Here is a 25038-nt window from a genome sequence, read left to right as displayed (position 1 = left end):
ATGCACTGTGCCTAAATGCTTGTTCTAAAGCCATTCTTATTCCCTCTTTGGGAGAAAATGTGTCTCAAAATGGGAGAAATATTCTCTTGTGTGTCTAGGATTAGGTAACTTTAAACACAGCTGAACTCGCTAATTGGCCTTTCTTTGTCTCCATCATGGTAAGTTTTACCACTATGGTCATTGGGCAAGAATCAGTATTTAAGCAAATAAGTAATGAAAGAGATTATTGGATGCTTCATAGGATTCCATTCTTATACTTTAATTTTCTTCAAACGATGAATGAGAATCATGGTTGCAATACCATGGGAACATGACATCAGTATAAGGTCTAATTTTTATAGGATCAATATTAGCTTAAGAAAGCTTAAAGTCTGGATAAAGCAGCAAAGGAAAGGATTCTTTTAAAATATCTAGCTAGAAAAACAGTGTAACAAAGAAAGTAGAACACCCTTCCTGGCTGGATCTGAAAGCGGGAGGAGGAGCTGTTCTTTGGATAAATCTAAAAGAGCCATTGATCTTCCAGGGCTTTTTTGGAAATGCCTATTGCTTTATGTTGCATTTTCATTCATTCATAGTTACTTCTGCTAATAAAGGTCCTCTGGTGGCAGTTATTCTTTGCAGCAGATTGAAGTCGTTTAGTAATGAAATCCTTGGTGTATTCACTAACATGAAGTGCGATCTGTCCTTGCACCTGGTACACATTCAGCTTTACAGAGAGTCACATTGCTATTCATGCCTTTTGTTTAGCTACACAAGGGAACTAGAACAAAAAGTGTAGATTTTCACCTTGGCTTTTTATAAGGTACATTATGAGCTATATACCTCTTTAGAATGAGCTGAATGAGCTTGGCAATCCCAGTTCTTAGACAACAGTGATTTGCAACTGGACATAAGAAAAAGGGACATTAATTGCTAGTAATTAGTAGCTCACAGAGGGGTTTTTTATTTTGTTTTACCTTTAAGTTAATCAACCCCTTGAGAAAAGTAAGGACTAGAAAAAGCAGTTTTTTAGGTTTGGAATCCAAGCATTTCAAGCTCTGTGTCACACTGATGACTCATTCTAGTTTTATTTTGGGTCTCTCTAAGCTTCATGTCACCCTCTTTAACATTTAATATTGTCTTATCAAAGTTCTGCATGTACATTGTTTAAAAAGTCAAATCTTCTACAAAGCTCATAATGGAAAACAGCAACCTCCTGCCCGCCCTTCCCTCTCTGATTCCTAATCCCCGGAGGCAACCCCTTTCAACTTGAAGTGGTTTCTCCTGCCATTTGTTGCCATATTTCTAAATAACTTGCTTGTAATGTTATTTCTTGATTTTGTTTTGGTTTTAGGTCTTCTTATTGGATTCTTACGATATGGAAATTTAGAATTCAGTGGTCATGAAAGTGCATCCTAAACATCAGGGTCCATCTCCCTCTTCATCCTCTGTTTCGGTTGCATTCTGTTTTAATAGTTTTTGATGACATCAGTACTCATGGTTTGCATTATTGGTACTATGTAAATAGTACTCACAGCTGTGAAGTGTAGCAAACCATGGTTATATTTCTTACTTTTTACAAGTTTAGATTTTTCTGGAGTTAATAGTTGGCTTTCTCTCTCTGCTTCTTTTATCTTTCCTTCGGTTTCTGGGTACATAAGCAATGATGACCACCCCTTCATTCCCAAACAGTCTGCCAGAAATGTAGTACACCTGAACATATGAAGTGATTGATCTATATCCTTTTTTGTCAGAAAAGGTGAAAGGCTGGGTGTATGTCCTTCGGGGGCTGTCCTGTCTATTCTGATCTGGACTGTTTGATGCACAGTGGCCATCCTTCAACCTTCTCCTGCCACCTCAGAGAAGTTTTCTTTTCAGTGTGTCTTGAATGCATCTCTTGTTTCCTGAATCCTTTGTCTTGCTCTTTCTGTTTTTTTTTGCCTATATTTTTGATCAAGAAGGTGGGCATAGGAAGCAAAGTTTTGGGGACCTTACATGTCTGACAGTGATTGTGTTTTATCCTCACACATAATTAATAGTTTGCCAGGGATAGTTTGCTGCAATCAAAGTCATTGCTGTTGAGGTTTGGAAAGCTCTGCTCCTGGTCTCTGGGCTTCCAATGTTTCTGTTGAGAAATCTGATGCTATATTAATTCTTGATTCTTTGAATCTGGATTTATTTGCTTTTTAATTCCTTTTGGAAATTACTGAGTCTTTTCTTTGACCCTGGCGATCTGAAATTTCTTAACAATGTACCTTATTGTATGTTTTCTTTCACTGGTTTTGTTCGTACTTTTAATCTGGAGACTCTTGCCTTTCAATCTGGAGAAGTTTTTTTGAAAAAATATTTTTTTTTGATAATTTTCTTTCTTCTTTTATAAATACTTTTTTTTCAAATGCTTTTATTATTCTGATGTTAGATTTCCAATTTTTTAATTCTACCTTTTAAGAGATTATTTAGTATGATCCTCAAGTTCTGTTATTGAAATTTCAGTTTCCGCCATTTTCATGTTAATTTCCAAAAGCACTTTGTATTTCATTATTTGAATGTTCAGTTTTTGCTTTCCTTTTTAAATTTCATAGATATAATATCTTTTCTGATCTTTCTAAATATGTTAATTCATTTTTTATGAGTATGTTATTTATAATTTTTTCTCCTGTGTTATATCTGTTTCTTTAATGTTTTAATTTATTTTTAATTACTATGAGTATGTAATCATTGTATATAGTATAGGGTACATGTGATGGTTGATACTGTCATATAATATGAATTAATCAAATCTAGGTAACTGAGTTATTCATCACCTCAGGCATTCATCATTTCTTTGTGTCAGGAACATTGCAATTCTGCCCTTCTAGTTATTTTAAATCACACCCTAACTTATTGTTGATGAATGTCACTTTGTCTCTTTCTTTTAAGATCAGTTTCTGTTTGTTTGTTACCATGCTCTCTGTCTTTCGCATTAGGGGTCTTTCTCTGAAGTGTGCTGACCATGGCCTATTCGCTTTTACCTCTTATGCAATGTGTTAGGAATTTAGAGCACATGAATGCAATTGCACTCCTTCTTTCTTTCTGAACTATTGTCAGGAATTTTTGTAACTGTTTTACATAAATTTAATAGCCCCGCAAAGACATTATTGTTTTGCATAGTCAAAAAATTCATTTTTATATTTAGTTCATATATTTACTTTTCCTCATGCTTTTTATTCCTTTCTCATTCCACATTTGCTTATAGAATCACTTTCCTTCTGCCTGAAGAATTTCCTTTAGTACTTCTTTGAATTCAGGCATGAGGACAACAAATTCTCAAAGTTTTTACTGGCCAGAAAAGTCTTTATTTCATCTTTTCTTTTTTTCCTGGTCTGTGAATGAGAAAATAACTTTATTTCATTTGGGGGTGTGGGCACATATCCTGTCTCAGAACTTCTGGAGCTGCTTCTGGTGCCAGCTCCCTTGGTGACTCTGAGCACCGTCTGGCTCAGAGGCGGCCCTTGCCGACTGTGACAATGTCGCCAATCTGGACATCACTGAAGCTGGGGGACAGATGCACAGATGTGTTCTTGTGGCACTTCTCCAAGCAATTGTACTTGGGGATGTAGTGGAGATGTCTCGGTGGAGGACAGCGGTCCTCTGCACCTTCACCTTGGTCACCATGCCAGACAAGACCCGTCCTCAGATGGAGATGTTACCAGCGAAGGGGCACTTCTTATCAATGTAGGTGCCCTCGATGGCCTCTATGGGAGTCTTGAAAGCCAGACCGATGTCCCTGTAGTACCAAGGGAGCGTCTCCTTGCTGGTTTCTCCCAACAGGACTTTGCTCTCGTTTTGGAAGATGGTGGGCTGCTTTGGGCAGGCTGGCTCAGTCTGAACGTCACCATCTTTCAGGCCGCCTGAAAAAAAGGAAGCGGAGGTGGCCTTTGGGTTTCCTCATCGACTGCACAGGAGCTGGAGAGGAAATGTCTCTATTTCATCTTGATGTTTGAAATATTTCCATGAAGTATAGAATTCCAAGTTGGCAACTGTTATCTTTAGGCATTTTAAAGGTGTGATTTCATTATCTTCTGGCCTCCAATATTTCTGTTGAGAAGGTAGCCCTCAGTCCCTTAGAAATACCATCTTACATCTTAGGTTATCTACTAGAAGAAAGTCAATGAAAAGATCTTCATAGTTTGTAGTTGTGCAATGTCAACTATCTGAGTGTCTTTGAGAAGCAGCAACAGAGGTATGGTTCGAATCCTTCAGCCTTAAATTCTAAGTGAGCCCAGGGGGCCATCAGGGAGCTCTGGGCCTCAGCTTCCCCTCATACGGCAGCCCATTCTCTTCAGTACTGATGAGGACTCTGGAATCCAGAGGATCAAGGGTCCCCCCGATCTTAAAAATTAATGTCACACAGAGTGACAACACATACATGTTTATTAAATGCCTATTAGTGGCCAACACTAATTGATGGTGTTTCATACACTTTTAGAATAGCACTCAGGGCTCACCTGGCTCGGGGTCAGGTAGCTAACCTTAAGAAGTGATGTACAACTGGAGACACTGGGAAAAAAAAGAGATCAAGCTCTCTTGAAAGGGCACCCCTTCTCTTCAGAAGTTAGAAATCTGGATTTTGAGAACTTTATGTAAAAGTTTCTTTATGTTAGCAACGGACCATCTCCTCAGTGACACACACACACACACATCCTCCCAGACCTCTCGGCAGGTCAGTAAGATGTTTCTGTAGTTTCTACCCACTCTGAGTATTGCCCAGTTAGTGCTTGTGGTATGTCTTCTATCCTAGATAGGGAATGGAATCCTAGGAAGAAATGACTTAGTCATATCAGAAGACTTTGTTCTAAGACCTTTTATGAAAATTTGATGGGTCATTCATTTTATTTTATTTTATTTTATTTTTTTGAGACAGAGCCTCAAGCTGTCACCCTTTGTAGAGTGCTGTGGCATCACAGCTCACAGCAACCTCTAACTTCTGGGCTCAAGTGATTCTCCTGCCTCTGCTTCCCAAGTAGCTGGGACTACAGGCGCCCACCACAATGCCTGGCTGTTTTTTGGTTGCAGCTGTCATTGTTCTTTGGTGGGCCCGGGCTGGATTCGAACCTACCAGCTCAGGTGTATGTGGCTGGCGCCTTGGCCGCTTGAGCCACAGATGCCAAGAGAATGATGGAATATAACTGGAGTCTGATAATCTAGGAAGTGATAATTTTAGGCTTTGTTTATTGTTTGTGTAGTGATTATGGGAAAACTCATCTTTTCCCCCTGAAGTTTTGCTTAAAGATCAACTCCCAGTTAAGGCAGATAAATAAAAGAAATGTTTATTTCCAAAATACCATGTGCAAGGGTATTTGTTACTGGATGAAGCGGGTCCAGCCCCCTGTCACTGTCAGCGTATAGGTCCGCCAAACTTTATCAGAACGGCCTATTCTGGAGAACATTTTGAGCGACCTCTCCAAGACGGTTCTGTTCTTCCATTTCCAAAATTACAGTTTTATACATAATGGTTTATAGTAAAAACTGTAATAACCTTTATTTTAAAATAATAATCAGCACAACTCAGTTATATCTATTGCAACATTTCCAATTCAAAAGTTAATTCCTAAACTTTTAAGATAGGCATCTTAAGGGTGGGAGTTAATACAAAACAGTAAGATCAAGGGACAGGAGGTGAAGTTCATAGTATCTAAAACGACTAGACCCTTTGTGTCATGTCTGCTCTAGCCTGACGACAGACTCCCTCTTTCTTTCCTTTTTTTTTTTGAGTCTCACTTTGTCACCACTGGTAGAGTGCTATGGTGTCACAGCTCACAGCAACCTCTAACTCTTGGGCTTAAGCCATTCTCTTGCCTCAGCTTCCCAAATAGCTGGGACTATAGTCGCCCACTACAATACTCAGCTTTTTTTTTTTGGTTGCAGTTGTCATTGTTGTTTAGCTGGCCCAGGCTGGGTTTGAACCCACTTGCCTTGCTGTACGTGGCTGGTGCCCAACCCGCTGAGCTATGGGTGCCCCAACAGACTCTTATTCTCACTACATGTGCTTTCAAAATCACAAGGATGATTATCCAGTGTCTCCATGATGGTTAGTTACATTTATTGATGCCTTTCTGATTGGAGAGGGAAGAATGTGGAGTACAGGTGCACCAAGTGGTTACTAGGGAGGATGAACAGATGGGGGAAACATATGGACTTACAACTTAACCTGAGATACAGGTATTGTGTGTTTTTGTTTTGTTAGGTATTGTGTTTTAAATGACTTGAGCCAGTTGTGCTAGCATTCAGGGGGAGGAAAGGAAGCCAGCTCCCCCTTTGAATCCCTGATCAGGTCAGTCTGTTTTTATGTAGATAGAGGGAAATCCTCTTCCAATGGTTTCTGATTGTGAACAACCTTTAATTCAAAATATTCTTTATGTGAAGTGGTCATATTTTGGGGTGAAATTTCCTTAGCTCCTTCATCTGTAACTTATATTTTCCAAGATGGTGAATATGTGATGTTCTGTGGTGAGCAGGTCTATGCAAACCTACTCCCAAAGGCTGAGAGAGCTGAGAGGCTGAAGGGAAGAGGCTGACACATTCATTTTCTCAGGAAGAAACATTTAACAGGGGCTTATAAACCGAGCCATGCCACTGATATCTAGAACAGAAGTCACGTCTTGGATGGCCACTAGAAGTGGAAGGAATGTGTAGAACAATTGAAGTCAACTCCTCAAGGAAAGGCAAGAATTTGCCTAACAGCAGGAGTAATGGTAAATACGTGCCCCAGAACAGGGGTTAATCAGAAGTCAACATGGCAGATTAGCACCCAAGAGGAAGTTGCTTTAGTCTCCACACAGGAAGTTAAGAAAGTAGAACCCTGCAACAGTAAGTTGGTAGAAGAGGTATTGAAAATTAAGTGGAAATATTTGTTGATGCTAAGTACTCTCAGAGATGAGTCCCTGGTACAAGATACATGTAGCTTCATAGATAAGCTTCTATTCTAAAATCATGGACCAACATTTCAAATTATATAGAAGTTTGTCAGCGATTTACCCATGGCTCCAGAGATAAAGTTGGGTAAGTCAGAATTCCATGGAAAAAAATGTATATGGCAGTAATCTTTGAGAATGAATGAATGGATAGTTTATTTTTTCATTAATGACAAATACTGATTGATCTTACTGTGACCTAGTCGTGCCTCATTCAGGCAATGAGGTTAGAAGATGAACATGAAAAGATAGAGGGAAGTCCTCTACTAGTGCTTTCTGATCGTGAATGGCCTTATGTGACTTATATTCAATTTAGTGGGTTGAATAAGCTGCTTAGGCAGTTCTCAACAGGCTGAATAATGGATCTGCTCCTCCATCTCTTTTAGTTATACCAACAAGTATGAGAAAGTTGATGGCGGCATCAGGACCAGAAAGTTGTCTCCTTTGCTGCTTGGCAAATTTTCTGTTGCCATGGCAATAATATGCTTATGGACAGATCTGGACAGATAGTCTATGGCATAGACTATTTTATAGGGGCCAAGGGGTATGTTCCTTTTAGCTCTCTGAAAGTTCCCTGAAAAATGAGCTCATAAAAGGCAAATTAATTGGATAAAGGACACACTTTTTAAAAAAAACATGTATGCAGGGGAGCTTTCAAATTGAAGACCCAACATGCAGGGAAAATTGTCCACTTTTATGCTGGATTTTCACAAAGTATAGAGAGCCATGTAGAAATATGATTGGACAAAAAGTTTATTATTTATTATTATCTGTTAATAGACTGAGTGGAGGAAACCCAGGAAAACTTACCCAACTGGAGTCTCCTTGGCTTCTCTGTGCAGACTTCCTTCCTTCTGGGTGTGGGGTAGGTCCTTCTCTGGAAAGAGGATCTTATGGCCTACTGTCAGACAGAATAGGTCACATAATTTCCTTATAGACTATTTTCATAGAAAAATGCACAAAGGAGCTTATAGTAGTATTTTTAGGTTTTATGATTGGCTTTAGGGAAAGGGGGTTCTGGTTTCTTCTATGGCCCACTTTGGGGAAGAGGGATTCTAGTTTTATGGCTGGCCTTGGGGGAGAATGGGACTGAGAGACAGGAGGGCAGGAGAAGGTTGGAGAAAAACTTCTGCTTCTAAGGACTTCATTTTATTTTCTGAGCCCCAACAACTCGTTTATTTATTTATTAGACAAATAGTAATATTTTTCATTTATTTTGTTTTGGGTTTATAGCACTTCTTGAATTCACTTCTTGAATTTGTTAATCTCTTTCATCAGTTTGGGGAGATCTCAGCTGTTTCTTCTACAAATAGTGCTTCTACTCAATTCCTTAGCTCTCACTCATCTACTGAGACTCTACTTACACGTGTATCATGCCATTTGACAGTGACCTACATGCTTTTTGCCTTTTATATACAGTTTTTCAGTCCTTTCTTCTCAGTTCTCTAATTTGAGGTATTTTTCTATTTATTAAATTTTATGGCACCAATCTCCTTTCTTTATATCTAACCTGTTTTAAAACCATCTAATAAGTTCTTAATTTTAAAAATATTACTTTCTAGTTTCAGAATTTTCACTTGATTCTCTTCTATAGCTTCTAGTCTTTGGTGATATTCACCACCTTTCCCCCTATTTTCCTGAATAATAACCACATTTATTTCAAGATCACTTTCTGCGACCTCCAACATATGGTCACAATGAGTCTGTTTCTATTTCCCATTTTTTTTGTCTTGGGTTTTGTTTATATAATCTCTCTTGTCGTATCTAGTAATTATTGATTGATATATGGATGATAATATATATGAAAAAGTTGTAGAGGTTCAAAACATGATTTTTTGCTCCAGAGAGGTTTCAGTTTTCATCTTCCAGGCAGACAGAGTGGGGCTGATCAGTTTAATCCAATGGGGAACTGAGATGCATCAAAGCTGGGTTCTAGTTTTGGTAAATTTCTTTCTGCTTCTATTTTATTTTAAAATTTTACTTATTTATTTTTTAATTGACAAATAAAAATTATATATATTTTATATGTGCATACGTGTATACAAAGAGAAAGCGAGAGAATGTTTCCAAATACCAGGGTCAACACTTGAATTTCTCCTTAGTGATACTGATATGTTGGACTCCATGTACTCACAGGCAGTGAAACATATACTTCTGTGTGTATATCATAGCACGAGCATACACACACATAAACACAAACATATATATAATTTCTTTTAGACCATATCGTGTACATAGTTAGAACAGTTTGTCAGAAGAACCCCTGGCACTAATTCACTGCCCTTCCTGTATAATAAACAGAAATGCACCAGCCTTTATAATGAATTGCTAGGGTAACACAGGAACATCTTGTTTGCATTTTCAATGCACCAAGCGTCAGATTCTTATTTCATTACTCACTGGCACATTGGTGGACGATTTTTAATTCTTTTTTCTCCTTTAGCAAAGCTCCATGGAGACCTCTCACTCTTGCATTGAGAGAAAAGTTGTTATTTTTAAATGCTGCAGTGACTGGGTCTCACTCAAAATGTTGCTGAACTAACAAAATAAATGATAGCATACTAAAAAAAATGGTAGGTATTTATGTTGTACAGCATGATGTTTTGATATATGCTTACATCATGCCAAGGTTAAATTGAGCTCATTAACATACCCATTTATCTCACAGACTTTTTGGGGGATAGTTAACCTATTTATAATCTACTTTCAGCAATTTTCTACTATACTGCACATTATTGTTCATATAGTCACCGTGCTGTACAGCAGATCTCCTGAACTTACTTGTGTTCCTGCTGCTAAACTGAAATTTTGTATATTCGACCAACATTTCCCCAAACCTTTCTCCCTCCTCCAACGGCTGATAACTACCGTTCTCCTATTTCTATGAATTTAATTTTTAAGATTCTATACTTAAGTGAGAACATGCAGTATTTGTCTTTCTGTTCCTGGCTTACTTCTTTTAGCATAATATCCTCTAGGTTCTTTTATCATCTATGTTGTCATGAATGACAAACTTTCATTCATTTTTTTCAGGTGACTAGTATTCCCTTGTGTATTCTACCTCATTTTCTTTATCTATCCATCTGTTGATAGAAACTTGGGTTGATTCCATTTCTCGGCCACTGGGAATAGGGCTGCCGTAAATGTGGCAGTGCAGATAACCTCTTTGACATCCTTTCTCCACATTCTCCCCAACACTTGGTATCTACTTGTTTTTTGATATTAGCTATTCTAACAGGTAGGAAGTGACATCTCATTGTGATTTTGATTTTCATTTCCCTAGTGCTTAGGGATGTTGAACATTTTTTCATATACGTCCTGATCATTTGGATGTCTTCAGTTCCTTTCCTCTTTTTTTAATCAGGTTATTTGTTTTGTTGCTATTGAGTGGTTTCAGATCCTTATTATGTATTTTGGGTACTGATCTCTTTTCAGCTATATAGTTTTTTCCATTTCCATTTCCATTTTGTAAGTTGTCTTTTCACTTGGTTGTTTCCTTTGCTATGCATAAGCTTTTTAGTTTGATTCAATCCCATTTATCTATTTTTTTTCTTTTGTTGTCATATCCCCCCAAATTATCACTCAGATGAAGAATGTCATGGAGCTTTCTCCTGATGTTTCCTTCTAGTAGTTTCAGGTCTTCAAATTAAGTCTGTAATCAATTTTGAGGTGATTTTTAGACATGGTGTGAGATAAGGGCCTAATCTCATTCTTCTGAATATGGCTATCCAGCTTTCCTAGTATTGTTTATCAAAAAGACCGTCTATTCCCCACTGTGTGTTTTTGGGAAATTTATGGAGATCAGTTGATCATAAACATGTGGACTTATTTCTGGGCTCTGTATTCTGTTTCAGTGCTCTATACACCTTTTTTTATGGCTATCAGGCTGTTTGGATTTTACAGCTTTGCAGTAGATTTTGAGATCAGGTAGTTGATGCTTCCATCTTAGTTTTTGCTGTTCAGAATCACTTTGGTTATTTGGGGTCTTTTGAACTTCCACGTAAGTTAATTTTTTTTCTGTTTTTGTGAAAAATGTCATTGGAACTTTGATAGGGATCACACTGAATCTGTAGATTGCTTTGGGTAGTACGAACATTTTAACAATATTAATTATTTCAATCCCTGAACATGGAATAACTTTTTTTATCTTTATTTTAGAGTCACTCTTTTTTTTTGCAGTTTTTGGTCAGGGCTGGGCTTGAACCTACCACCTCCAGCATACAGGGGTGGCACCCTAATCCTTTGAGCCACAGGCGCTGCCCTAGATTCACTCTTGTAGTATAGCTCTCTAATTCTTCCAACTAAGAGTCATCTCATTCACAGGGGCTCTTTTCCTTGATAGTCTCTGAACCTTAATTCTGTCTTCTCAGCACCTTCAGAGTTTCAGAAACTGCCCTCTGCTTTTCCAAAGATTTCCTCTTTAGCTTTGAGACTCTTGCCCCATGATACCTCAAAATTCATGCCTCAAGGGCAATACCAGTTGAGTGCTAGTTTATCATTCCTTTTCCCTCTTTCTCACTGGATTTTGGCTTTTCTCTTTGTTTGCTTGCTACTTTGTTGCAATTGTTTTCTTTTCAGCTCCAGAAGACTGCCAAAAACTCTGCTGGTTTCTCCCTGGCCAGAGGAAAGCCCTATATCGCCATGACTTTGCCTTTGCTTCCAGAATTGGCAACGCACAGGGAGCGTGACCGCAGGATCTCAGTTCATTCCCTGCAGCACCCCGCTCTGACCTATTATTTCAGCAGTCCTTATGTGCCTTGTAATAGCTCTTTTTATTATTATTTAAAAAGTAATAACCTTTCTAGTTATTTGCAGCTGGAGTTTGCAAAGCTATTCCATTATACTCAGAAGTAAAAATCTCTGTTTATATCAGTGTGAAAGAAACTGTTATTCTCATTGGAAAGAGAGGTAACTGTCCAGGTGAATGAGGGGTGTGTATGTGTGTGTGAGGGTGTGTGTCTATGTGTGTGTGTGTATATGTGTAAGATCTAGACATGAGTACTTTTTATGTAGACCTACGCAGGTTTGTACAAATATTCAACTTACCCTACTTCCTTCTGTCTCGCCTGAATCCCTGTTCCTAGGATTACCTGTGCTGTCTCTAATTCCTGAGGTTTTATGGAGTTCAGAAGTACCAGGTGGCTGTTCCTGAGCCTTCCCTGCTGACCTTTGCCTGGGCTTCCTTTGTCTGTCCTGCCAATGACCACATTTCCATTGATTTTTCAGTTACAAATATTTGGCCCTGTGTGCTTTGCCATTTTTATTATTACTTTAATGGCCTTTCGGATGATGTAGAGAAAATATTTAACTACAAGTCTCAAATTAATTTCTTTTCCAAAAAAAAATTGGAATTGTGTAGTTATAGCACTTTTTACATACACGGTGCTCAGTCGTCAGAGATGCTACTTTTCATACTTGTCAGCCAAAGTTCAAATAGAATGGGATAGAATGGGAAGGGACGTTATTTTTCTTTAATCTGATCTCTTGATTTTTTTATTTTATCAGGTCTCACAAACTTCAATCATAAAGCATTTGTTTTTTTAATGAGGCTCAAGACATAGTCTTACTTTTCTTGAGAGTCTGCTCTAAGGAATGAAAAGAGAAGAGGCTTTCCCAAGAGGATATAATAATCACTTTTATAATAGAATTGTGTTTTAATAATATATTTCACTGTATTTTGTAGTTCTTAAAAAGTCATTAATTTCCTTCCCCAAGGCCTGGACTGCTAGAGAATAATGGAACATGGTTCTTTGAGTATGTGCCCCGCGTCTTAGGAGTACACAAAGGCGGATAAAGTGGTTTAGAGGATGCTGTTCAAATGATTAATGGCTGCAGTAAGACTTTGGCGATCTACTTAGAAAAATGAATGTATTTTAGATTTTCTTTGAATTTCCTCTTATCAGCACATCAAAATTAGTAACACTATTTCTCTTTGATTATTCTCTCCAGTATAAAACAGAAATAAATTACTTCATTACTTGGTAACGTTTACTAGCTTACCAATGTAATGTGAAGGTTACAATTTAGAAACTGGTTCCAATGGAATCTATTTTCCCTGCAAGTCTTAACTCTATCCACAAGTAATTATAGAGGATTTACTTTCTGCAAAGCCTGGTGTTAGGTGCTAAGGATACAGCAGTGAGTGAAATGAGCAAAGTTCTCACCTTTTAAAGAGCCTTGCATTCTACTGAAGGATATGGCAAAGAACAAATAAAGATATAGTATATTGTTCACATAATGCAATACGATAAATATTATAAAGCAAAATAAATCATGGTGAATGAGCAGAGTGGTTAGAGTATATCTCCTGATGAGTAACTATGAGATCTGAATAAACCAGAGGAGGACTGCGTATATACCCAATACAGAAAATAAAACCGAAAATAAAGTCTTCCACCCAGGTGACTGGTCTACACTGGGTTCATTTTTATTACTGGGTATACCTTGGTTCCTCTGTAGTTTGTGCAGATATCAAAATGGCATGGTTAGAGTAGAAAAGTCTTTTCCTAACTTGCTTTATTTGGTAACTCAGATTGCTGTTCATCTACAATGATGTTTGTTCTTCAAAATGTAGATAGTAGGCCAGATATACTGAGCTTATAGATATCACTTCGGGATTATTGTATTTTCATTGACATTTTTTGCATCTAAATCCAGTGATATTTATGATAGCTTTTTTGCCTGTAGTAAGCAAATTTTAGGATTCTTTTGTCATTTAGTCTGTATGAAATAATTTATTACACTCAGTAGGAGCTTTTAGGAAAACATTGGCTCTAGTGAGTAAAGGATGGTCTAGTTTCTGGACTGTTTGTAATCCTTCAGTGAAAGACCAATAAAATAAAATTGCAGAGAGACTGCTACGGAGTCTTCTCCAGCAGGCTCATGGAAATACTTACTCTTCTGACCCAGCCACTAGAGGGATTGTTGTACCATGGAGAAGCAGCTTCCCCGCAACCCCACCCGCCCCTGCTTTGGGAGAGATTCAGCTCAGTGTGTTGTGTCTGGAAGATAATTCTTCTTTTCTGTAAAAGTGATAGAGGCAGGTAAGCGAGCCCTCTTTCCCAGCACGTCTTCTGTTGACTGTGGGCTCTGGCTATATCTGCTGTCTCTGAAGTGTGTGTTCCACTGTCTTGCTGTCTTTGAAGCCCAGCTATTTGCACTCCAAAGACGCTGGGATACCCAAGACTGTCTGGACTGAATATGCTTTTAAACTGAGTGTTTTTGTTAGTATTCAAAAGCTCTGTCTTTGAGAGCATATTACACAATAAGTAAGTGGCCTAGGAAAACTTGTAACAATAACCTAAAATATCACCAGCTCTATATTTAAATTGCCCTGCTTTTAAAATGTATTTGCTTTGGCTCTATTATGTGGTTGAAATAATTTAAAATAGCAAGTTGACACTTTGAAGTGACATATTTGGTACAATTGTTTTTTTCTTTTAATCATACAGAGTTTTGTATCTCTAGAGTTAATTATAAGGTTCATTCAATTAATAAATGGATGCAAATGAAATATATACATGTTCAATTAACTAATTACTCTAGCATGAAAACATTAAAAAATTTTCTTTAAGAATAGTTTAATGGTATCCATATTTGTACTGCTTTAAAAATATTATAGTTAGATTTTAATTAATAAATAATGTATATATTAAAAAAATTACAGTATACACATAGTTCAAATTCTTAAGGAAGGAAAATATATAATATACCAACCTCGAAGTCAATCCTGCAGTTGTTGATACTCTTTTCTCTGTTGCTCTTCCCTGTTCCGTAGGCCCCTAAGAAATAGCAATCTACAGTGTGTGATGCATTCTGGGCCACTTTCAGTAATGTAATCTGTTTTACATGTGAGATCCATATGTGAACTATTAGTCGGCAGAACATAAATACACACTTTTATACCATTTGGTTATGTGGCTCACATTTGCACTAAAGTGTAGTGTGTGTTTTTGTGCAGTTAATTGGTCACACAGGGCTTAGAGTCTGTTTTGACCCATTTACTTGACATAGAATGACAGAGAATCTGCTGGGACCTTTACTTGCATGATTATACTCTGGAAGGGTGGAATATCTTTCCCCAAAGACATTTCAAGGATTGTATGGAATATGTTATTCACTCTCCGTAGAAAGTCCCTCTTATGTCCTAAAGAATATTGTTTTCCTCATTTGTGTGTGTGTTATTAGGGAATAATTCAGAATTCAGTTTTGCAATCTCATGGACAGAAGCTTTTTGGTGGGGGGTATCTATGAAGGCATCACTGCACTGCTGCTGGTGATTGTCAGTCTCTGTGGGTGGGTGTTGTCTTCAGTAGAAAACCCAGTAGTGTGCTTCAAAGGCAGTTGTCATCATTTTTCTCAGGCTCTTGTTTGCTTAGTTTGTCTTAGACCAAATACACACCTGATTATTTTTTATTTCAAAGAAGAACTTATTTTTTTTTATTTCAGATTAATAAGAGAGCACACATGATTAGTTTCCGTTGTTTGCTTTTGAATGGTACAATCCAAGATGTAGTCGTTTCCTTCACCCAGATGTGCCTTATATAAGGTGACCAGACGTCCTGCCTTTGCTGGGACAGTCCTGATTTTTAACAATTTGTCCCACGTCCCAGTGGCATTTTTAAAAAATCCCGATTTTTGGAAAGAATGCACTACAAGCTAGGGAACAGTAGGAGAATGGGAAGGGAATATACAGTTTTCCACTGCTGAAAAGGTTAATGTAACTCCATTTGGGAATGAAAAGGTTAATGTAACTTCATTTGGAAATGAAAGGCTAATGTAAACTCCCTACTCCCCTCCTAGGCAAGGTTGCCCAGGTGGAATCGGTATCAGAAGGATACTGGCTCCCTCTCTTGTTTCTAGGCAAAGACAATTAGCTCAGAAGGAGCCAAACTGTCTGGAACAAACAAGTAGGTCCCTCCTCCCCCCAGAGTAAGGTGACTGGATGTCCCGCTTTTGGCAGGACAGTCCTGATTTTTAACAATTTGTCCCACGTCTTGCAGCATTTTAAAAAAGTCCCAATTTTTGGAAAGAATGCATGACAAGCTAGGGAATAGCAGGAGAACAGGAAGGGAATATACGGTTTTCGGCTGCCATGTGGCTATTTCACCAGGATATGAGTTTTATATTATTTTTGTTAATTTTATAATGTTCAACTTTAATAATAACAAATAATTGTTGAGAACTGATTATCCAGAACTGCTTATCAAAGTTTGCATTGTTGTCAGGCCCCACCCCCCAAACCCCTCCCCCATCAATGGTGTCCCGCTTTACCAATGTTAAAATCTGGTCACCTTAGCCTTATACCCATGCATTGTTCCCTTTGAGTAGGAACTTGTAGAGCTCTCCCACCCTTTCTTGAATTTAACTGAAATTTTCTCATGTTGAGCATGTAGTTGTTAATCTAGTAGTTGCAATTTAGTATTGAGTACATGCCTGCGATGCTCATTTTTCCATTCCTGTGATCTTTAGGAGGATGGATCCAAATCCATCCAGGTTGTTATAAAAGATACAAAATCTCCATATTTTTATGGATGCATAGTATTCTGTAATATACATGTATCACAGTTCATTAATCCATTCATGTGTTGAATGGCATTTGGGTTGCTGCCACATCTTTGCAATTGTAAATTTTGCTGCCTTAGAGTGCAAATTTCCTTATGGTAAAATAATTTTTTTTCTTTTGGGCAGATCCCTAGTAAAGGGATTCAGAATCAAATTAGAAGGTTAACTTTTAGTTCTCTGAGGACTCTCATACTTCTTTCCCTACAGGCTGTACTAATTTGCAGTCTAAGGAATAGTGGGTGAGTGTTCCCTTCTCTCTGCACCCCTGCCAGCATCTATTGCTTTGGAACCTTTTAATGTGAGCCATTCTTACGGGGTGATATCTCAAAGTGGTTTTGATTTTCATTTCTCTGATAATTAGAGATGATGAGCATTTTTTCACGTGTTTGTTGGCCTTTCATTTGTACTTGTGAGAAAAGATTCTGTTGATGTCTCGTATCCAGTTTTTAATGGAGTTATTTGCTCTTTTCTTGTTGATTTGCTTGAGTTTTTTGTGGATTTTGGTTACTAGCCTTTTGTCAGATTTTTAGTATGCAAATATCTTCTCCCACTCTGATGGTTGTCTCTTTGCTTTGTTGATTGTGTCCTTAGCCGTGCAGAAACTTTTTACTTTGATGACATCCCATTTATATATTTTTGTTGTTACTATGAAGCCTTTGGAGTCTTCTTCATACCTTGTTTCCCCCAAAATAAGATGCTGTCTTATATTTATTTTTTCTCAAGAAGACATACTAGGGCTTATTTTCAGGGGATGTCTTACTCTCCGTGCCCATCACTAGGTCTTATTATTGGGGTAGGGCTTATATTTAACAAATGCATAGAAATCCTGCTGGGGCTTATTTTTTGGGTAGGTCTTATGTTCACAGAAACACAGTAGATTTTTAACCAAGGCTGATATCATTAAGAGTTTTGTCCACACTTTCTTCTAGAATTGTTATAGTTTCATTCACATATGATTATAATGGAGGTAATGTGAATTTTATAGTTGTAAAATTTTCAGTTTTTTGTTCCTTTATAGGACTCAAGGGAAGTACCTTATGGATTCCTGCCTCCAAGAAGGGGTGCTAACCGTGGGTGCTTACTCCTAATCCCACTTTCCCTGCCCCTTCCTGCACTGCTTCAGTGTGGCCACTTATGGCCCTCAGTTCAGTGCCCTCAGGCCTCCACTGGGAATCTTCAGTCTCTCTGCTAAAGGAAGAAATATCCACTCCCCCTCCCTTCGATCCTTTCTTGGATCTCATTAATTGAAGGGCCTCACCCTTTGTCTGGATGCTAGTAGGGCCTCTTTTCAGCTCATAAGAGAGGTTAGGCTCAGATACCACAACTGAGAATGGGTGTGGTGCTCTAATTCCTTTTCTGTCTATCTAGCAGTGAGAGCTGATTGTTCTCCTCACTAGGTTACCAAAGAAGTACACACACTAGCCTAAGGAAGTTGTTACTTTTTTAAGTTTCACACGAGAAAGAGGCCATGTCTTACATCACATGACTTTGACCTTTCCCTCTATAAAATAATCAGCCCTACATTATGTGCAAATGAGCAATTAATTCTGTCATGTTGCCAGATCATTTCTCCTGTCCCTGATTATTTCTCCTCTGTTAGAATAAATCTTCATAAAAACAAGAGTGTCTGGGGTGCAGCGCCTGTGGCTCAAAGGGGTAGAGCGCTGGCCCCATTTGCTAGAGGTGGCAGGTTCAAACCCAGCCCCGGCCAAAAAAAAAAAACTTCAAAAACAAGAGTGTCTGTTTTGTTCACTGCTCTATCCCAACATCTAGAACAATGCCTAGCACATAATAGGTGGTCAATATATACTTGCTGAATAAATAAATATTATAAAGGTCACACACTACCTCAAATAGCTTCTTCTTTGCCCCATAGAAGTGGGGTGTGTGTGTGAAGTGAATATCAACTTGGATTAGTTGTTATTTTATTGTAATTTTCACCACTACATCCAATAGGAAAGTTTCTAATTTACTCTCCACTTGAAAACAGATGCAAATCAAGGATAACTAAAGCTAAAAAAAAAAAAAAAGAAAAGGAACCTTGAGGGATAGAGGGTGTAAGTAATTTATTTTACTAATAGACAGCTGGGACATTTGTAGTGCTGGACCAAAAACTTCAGACCTGGACCTACTTCAAGTTGGATCTGGTTTAAATGCATCACACTATGTGTTCTGGGTTGTAGCAGCCCTTTGCTGAGTGGGTAGGTTTCTCTCTTAAAGCTAACAAGTAATTTTAGAAGTATCCGTTATCAATAATATGTAAGCAGCACATGTATAACTGTTTTTTTTTTCATGTAAAAGCTTACAAGATCCTTCATGATATTAAGCATCTGATTTTTTGAAACAAGAATGTTCAATAGAGTAGATTATGAATAGGGAAGACGCTGGCCATGGTTTATGGAAACTTGAGCAAAGGCCAGTCAGCCATTGCAGCATGTGACCTTCACCTTGGGTGTTGAAATTGTGTTGTGCTGGGAGCAAATCAAAGGAAACGTGACCGTGACACAAAGGATGGATTGAATACAGAAGTCATTGTGATGAGAATATGAGCACTGTGCATCTAGCAGGACTGGATTAATTTCCTTTTTAGATAATAAATATTGTGGCATAGGCAGTAAGATGGGGAAAGGACCATTGTGAGTGACTACAAAGAAAATTGCTGGGATCCCTGTGTCAGTAATTGATCTTAATGGAATTTAATTATTTTATTACCATAATCAGTCACCTCTTATCTTGCTTTTACTTCCACTCTACTTTGAGAACTATTAACTCATATTACCCAGCCACAGTCAGGAAGAAACTGCTTGATGACAAGTTTTAATTCTTTGGCAAACTCATTGGTCTGGATTCACAGCATTGGAAGAAAAAAGAATTTCTATAAAATGAGTTGGAGTGAGGGAGATTGGTGGATGGACATACCATTGTGTTTATTTCTACACCTGATGCCTGATATGAGTGCCCTGAAGTATCAAATCCTGTTCATTTATTTTGTATTCCCGGTGACACACACAGTGCACATTATAAAGTAGTTAGGTAATAAAAATGCATTGAATGAGAGTAAAAATAATGAGCATGATTTTAATTCTTTATATTACTGTTCTTTTTCAGAAATGGAAATAATTTATGCATTTTCACAGTCAAATAACCCCTTTAGTTGGTTTTGTTAGGACTCAGAAGGCAATAGTCCCAGACGGAGGCCTTGAAGCGTGAGTTTTTCCTCTGACTGCTCCTGCCTTCCTATCTCTCAGTCCTTTCTCCCTCAAAGCAGGCCGTAGAAACTAGAGTCCCTCTTCCCCAAGAAGAGCCATAGAAACCAGAACACTTTTCCCAAGCCAGTCATAAACCTAAAAACATTTCTCTACCTTTCCCCTTGCTTTTCAGTGCAAAAGCTGACCATAAATAAATTGTGTGACCTATCTTATCTGATGGCAGGTAGTAAGATCCTCATGCCAGAGGGTTCCCCCTCACGTACAGAAGGAAGGAATGCTGCACAGACCAAGAAGAACCCAGACAGACATGACTCGCTGAGTTTCTGCACTCAGCCTGTCTGCATTTGATCGTAGCCTTCTTGTCCAATCATATTTCTACACACCTGTCCATACTTTGTTGAACCAGTATAAAAATGACAATTTCCCCTGAATGTTTGGGTCTTCATTCTGAAGGCTCCATTTACACACATTAAATCAATTTGCATGCATTTTCTCCAGTTAATCTGCCTTTTACAAACTGACTTTTCAGAGAAACTTCAGAGAGTACAGGTGAACTTTCTTCCTGGCCCCTACACTATCCATCTTTGTATGACCACTGTTAATATCTACTTATTTCTTTCAAAAAGCAGTGACATTTGCTCCTTGTAGTTCTTGTATCTCACACTGAGAAAACACTATATGTATATAAATTCATATCATAGAAAAAACATTATTTCAAGACCTGAGTAATAATTTGAGGCCCCCCACAAAGGCATCTTTCTCTGGCTGCCCATCTATTGTAGCAATAATACCCAACTTTGAAATTTAAAATTCTGTTTCAGTTTAATAGCTAGATCAAAGTTTTGAACTCTACTTTTCTTCTATAAAAATCAAGATAGGAAACAGTTGTGATCATGCTGCAAGATAAAACCCCCAGAAGTTGAAGATTGGGCATTCACACAGACACACACACACACACACACACACACACATCGCCTCTCAACACTAATGTCGAAAGTAGTAGCTTTGTTGCCAGGGGCCATAGGAGGCACAGCCTCTCTGCCAAGCCTGTGGATGAGTAGTAAAAATAATGAACATGATTCTAATTCTTTATATTACTGTCATTTTTCAAGTAACCAACACTACAATCTGAGTTCAAAACTGTATCACTACAAAGAAATTCCTCATGCTATCCCATAAAAGGCACGTCTTTCCCCCAAACCTAACTTCTACAACTACTGCAAGCCTCTGGCCAAAGCACAGAAGAGCTGATGCCAGTGCTATGGGGACCAGTAATAAAGTTTAGAGTTCTGGAGAAATTGCCTTGTCTTGGACTGATATTCCTGCTGACACCAGTCATATCACCTCTGCTGCCAAAGCTACTCTAAGTACCATTGCCTATCAGGGTCATGCTTCTGACACATTGTCATCATGTCTTGCACTCAATATCTCTTAGACAAGAAAAGAAAAGAACTCTTTTACTTTTTCAAAATCTTGTTTGAAAGTCCCTTGCAAAATTTGAATGATAAACATTTCTTTCTTTTAGACCTCAACTCCTTGTCCTTAAAGAAACCTGAGTCTTTCTTCAGAGGTTTCTCAATCACTCATGCAGATAGATGCCTGGCAGCCCTGCCCCACAGGACAACACATGTTCATAGCTTGTTTCAATCCTTAGAAGAATAATTTAGGCTAATTCAAGCTGAAGCTGCTAAAATTGAGATTTGAAAGATAGGTTAGAAAGAATCAAGGTTCAAGAATATAGATGGTCCAAAAAAAAAAAAAAAAAAAAAGCATCTAAATAATTGAGAAAAGTGATCAGAAATCTTGACATGTCATCACTATAACAAATCAATTAGATGAAAAATGAGAGCGGGGCTGGATGACATTAGTTTGCAAGAAAATTAAGAATACATGAGGAAAATTGAGAGAAAAAAAGTCTTGTTTATCACTGGTCCCTTTTTGACCTTTAAGAACTTTCTATGTAACATAGTCTATTGTGGGGAGACCTTCACAGGATACTGTGGCTGTGAATTTCAAGGTTTGTTATCAAATTCAAACATTGACAGAATATCACTAGGATAATAAATACAAACAAACTCTCACTACTATTAACAACTTGAATAGATCTAAAGGGAATTATGTAGAGTGAAAAAAGCCAATCTCAAAGAGTTGTATACCATATGATTTCCTTTATATAGAAATCTCTCCGCTCAGCGCCTGTGGCTCAAGCGGCTAAGGTGCCAGCCACATACACCTGAGCTGGTGGATTTGAATCCAGCCCGGACCTGCCAAACAACAATGATGGCTGCAACCAAAAAGTAGCCAGGCATTGTGGTAGGCGCCTGTAGTCCCAGCTACTTGGGAGGCTGAAGCAGGAGAATAGCTTGAGCCCAGGAGTTGGAGGTTCCTGTGAACTGTGATGTCATGGCACTCTACCCAGGGTGACAGCTTGAGGCTCTGTCTCAAAAAAAAAAAAAATCTCTCAGTCAGTGTTGCCCACTCTTTTTCACTCCTGGGCCTGGTTTCATGGAAGACAATATTTCCACAGACAGTGGGTGAAGTATGCACCATAGATCCCTGGCATGTGCAGTTTAGAGCAGGGTTTGAGCTCCTGTGAGAGTCTAACACTGCTGCTGATATGCTGGGAGGTTGAGCTCTGGCAGGGATTCCAGTGATGGGGAGTGGCTATCAATACAGAGGAAACTTTCCTCACTCACCTGCCACTTACCTTCTGCTTTGTGGCCTGGTTCCTAAAAGCCATAGACTAGTACCAGTTGGGGAATACAAGTCTAAGTGAAAAAGCTATTGTGATGAGGAACAGATTAGTAGTTGCAGAAGTCAGGTTTTGGGGAAAGATGTACCTTTTATGGGATAGCATAAGGAATTTCTTTGTAGTGATGCAGTTTTGAATCCTGATTGTAGTGTTGGTTACTTGAATCTACATATGTGGTACAACTTTATAGAGCTATATACCCAAACCAAGGACGCTTAAAAACTGATAAAATATGAACAAAGTTTGTATTTGAGTTAATACTATGCCAACATCAATTTCCTTATTTTGACAATGCTCTGTAGTTCAGGTGTATGTGGCTGGCACCTAAGCTGCTTGAGCCACAGGTGCTGAGCCTGGGTTCTGCTTTCTATGGCCCACTTTGGGAAAGAGAGATTTAAATTACTATGTCTGTCCTTGGGGAAGAATGGGACGAAAAGATAGGAGGGCAGAAGGGCAGAGAAATACTTTGCCTCTGAGGGCTTCATTTTCGGGTGCTGCTTTCTGAGTCCCAGCAGAACACATGTATAAACATATACAAACCGATACTGAGGATATATGATAATCCTCAGGCGAGCAAATTTGAAGACATAATAAGAAAAACACTTGGATATTACTAAGAGTGGAATTAATTTGTATGCCTTTGCTCCAATTAATGCCCTTTTGAGTTGATTTTTGAGCTTACTTTCAGAGGGTGGATGGGAGCTTTTCCCTCTCTAGTTCCTGTTATTTACTTATTAGATGATAAAGAAATTGTCTCATACTAGTGCAGCACCTCGTGCTAGGGGGCCACCACAGAAGAGATTATATTTGGCTGAATAACTGAGAACTTTGAGAAATAAATTTTCATGGGTGACTGATGTGCACAACCTTCTCCGTGTGGAGATGAATCTTACAGGTGGACAGGGATGAGATTTCCCCAACCTGGAAAGTGGTTAGGTCTACAGTGGAGTTCCCACAGTTCTTTAATTATGCTCTATCAACCCCATGTCCTACGTCGCTCCTAGCCTGGGTTCTCTGAGCTGTAAGGTGCAGATAGCTGCTTTGTCTTCCATTTTCACTTCTAGAAACAAGCTATGGAGTTTCTGGTATGTTGAATTTGAGATTTATATTAGGCAGTTAAGTGGAGATGTGACATAGGCTGTTATATCTCGAGTTTAGAGAGCAGGTGTAGGCTGTTAAATCTGGTTTGTTGCTGGCATATATGTGGCGTTTTAAATCAGGAGGCTAGATAAGGTAGTCAAGGGAGTCAATGCTTTGGGGCACTTTAATAATGGAGGTGCGGAAAGGAGGAGAAAGAGAAGGTCTCAGTCAAGGAAATGGAAAATGGAATGATCCATGGAGGAAGGGGGAAAACTTAAGAGTCTGTGGTATCCCCGAGACAAGTCAAGTCAGTATCAAAGATTCGAGCTGGTGGCGAGTCAGGGCTATGGAATGCCGGTGATGTGGTTAGAAAGATGAGGCCTGAATTTGGACCAATGGAGACCATTGGTGCCCTTCATAAGAACAGATTTGGTTGAGTGAAGGAGGTAATATCCTTCTTGGATTGGATTTAACAGAGAATGGGGGAAGAATGAGTTGCAGAAAGTGGGAAGAGAAAGTGAAGCCAGAAGAGCAGCCTGCGAGATGGAGCCCGAGGGGCTGAGCTGAAGCAGCACAGCGGACCTGTCCACGTTCTTTCCCCACACACCTTCCATGATTACATAGTTAAAATTTCACTGAGATTGGGAGCATGTTTACCACAAAGGACTTTGGGGGAGGGAGTGGCCCATAGACAGTAAGTACTGTTCTATCGTTAGAGTAAAGGTTACCTTGATGTTTAGGCATTGTTCTGTTATTAAAGGCTACCTTGATGTCCTTTTCTCTCAGATAAAGTTAAAATTTTATATATTTGCTTGTACTACATTATAAGATTATTAGATGGTAACTGAGGCAGACCTCAGTCTTTGAGAGACTGCCGTTCTCCAGAATTGCAGGTCTTCTGATAATAAAGCTTTTTGGACCTCATCCCCGTCTCTGCATTGGCTGACAGTGACAGGCGGCTGGAGCCTCTTTGTCTGGTAGCAATAGGAAAGCACAGGAAGTTAGGTCAGAGAAGGTGGTGTCTAAACGCGTCTTGGTACAGCATTAAGAAAAGAATAAAATGAGAGGGAAATATTTCAGCCAGTTTGTGTCGTGTAATTTCTGTCTTATGATAAAAAAGAAAGAGACAAGTCCAGATTTCAGCCGGCTGAAGACAGCATCTCACCCTTCACAGAGAGCTTCTCGGTACAAATGTGTGACTTCCCTTTTCTTCTTCCAGACCTGGAATTCCCCAGGAAAATTCAGAGCTTCCCAGAAAATTCTCGACACCAGCCCCTGATGGGACTAATCCCAGTATTCTCTGGTGTTCTGCTGTCTCTCTGACCCGCTTGCTCATCTTCATCTCTCCTTCCAGCTCCAGGGGAAGGGAGACAGGCTGACTCCCCACGGCCACCCCTCAGTCCCACTGTGCCTCACCCGTCATGTGCTCCTTCTGCCTTCTGCGGAATGGAAAGAGGAATCCAGTCATTTCAGAAGAACTTGAACGCCCATTTAATGCCAT

The 25038-nt window shown here is 38.8% G+C and overlaps 1 pseudogene; it reads right to left on the bottom strand.

The window, feature by feature from the left end:
* Positions 1 to 565: 565 nt before the first annotated feature.
* LOC100955768 lies at positions 566 to 25038 on the bottom strand (annotated as a pseudogene).

The sequence above is a fragment of the Otolemur garnettii genome, unplaced genomic scaffold (genome assembly GCF_000181295.1).
Source record: "Otolemur garnettii isolate 467f Iridium unplaced genomic scaffold, OtoGar3 scaffold00064, whole genome shotgun sequence".
NCBI classification, from domain to species: Eukaryota; Metazoa; Chordata; class Mammalia; order Primates; family Galagidae; genus Otolemur; species Otolemur garnettii.
Note: the sequence above shows the minus strand (reverse complement) of the source record. Positions and strands in the feature narration are given on the sequence as shown.